Source organism: Vombatus ursinus, unplaced genomic scaffold, assembly GCF_900497805.2.
Source record: "Vombatus ursinus unplaced genomic scaffold, bare-nosed wombat genome assembly UNPS02013931.1, whole genome shotgun sequence".
Taxonomy (NCBI): Eukaryota; Metazoa; Chordata; class Mammalia; order Diprotodontia; family Vombatidae; genus Vombatus; species Vombatus ursinus.
The window spans coordinates 484,783-485,729 of NW_020953709.1; the positions used below are offsets into that span (position 1 = coordinate 484,783).

At 48.5% G+C, this 947-nt stretch overlaps 1 protein-coding gene across 1 annotated transcript in view; it reads left to right on the forward strand.

Moving 5' to 3' along the window:
• AHNAK (AHNAK nucleoprotein) overlaps positions 1–947 on the forward strand; it is a 27,769-nt gene that overhangs the window by 21,315 nt on the left and 5,507 nt on the right. The window lies entirely within an intron of this gene.

Consider the following 947-nt stretch of genomic DNA (forward strand, 5'->3'; position numbering starts at 1 on the left):
GGCCCCAAACTGAAAGGGGATGTGGATGTGTCTGTGCCCAAGATAGAAGGCGAGGTGAAGGTTCCTGATGTGGACATCAAGGGCCCCAAAGTGGATGTCAGTGCCCCAGATGTGGACGTCCATGGGCCAGAGTGGAATTTGAAGATGCCCAAAGTGAAAATGCCAAAGTTCAGCATGCCTGGGTTCAAGGGAGAAGGCCCAGATGTGGATGTGAGTCTTCCCAAGGCAGATGTTGATATTTCTGGGCCTAAGGTGGATATAAATACTCCAAGTGTGAATATTGAAGGTCCTGATGCAAAATTTAAAAGTCCCAAATTCAAGCTGCCTGAAATGAACATAAGGCCTCAGAAGATCTCTATGCCAGATGTTGGCTTGCATTTGAAAGGTCCCAAGGTGAAGGGAGACTATGAAGTAACAGCTCCAAAGATAGAAGGTGAGATGGAGGTGCCAGATGTGGAACTTAAAGGTCCTAAGGTAGACATCAGTGCCCCCGATGTGGATGTCCGTGGGCCAGACTGGCACCTGAAAATGCCCAAGATGAAAATGCCCAAGTTCAGCATGCCAGGGTTCAAGGGGGAGGGCCCAGATGTGGACGTCAACCTTCCCAAGGCAGATATCAACATCTCAGGCCCCAAGGTGGACCTTGAGGCTCCAGATGTGAATCTAGAAGGTCCAGAGGGGAAGATCAAAGGCCCCAAGTTCAAGATGCCCAGCATGAATATCCACACACACAAAATCTCTATGCCTGATGTGGGACTCAATCTGAAATCACCTAAATTAAAGGGTGATTTGGATGTTTCTCTCCCCAAAGTAGAAGGAGACTTGGCAGGTCCTAAAGTTGACTTAAAAGGCCCCAAGGTGGATGTGGATATTGGGGATGTTGATCTTGAAGGTCCAGAAGGAAAGATAAAAGGCCCCAAGTTCAAGATGCCCGACATGCACTTCAA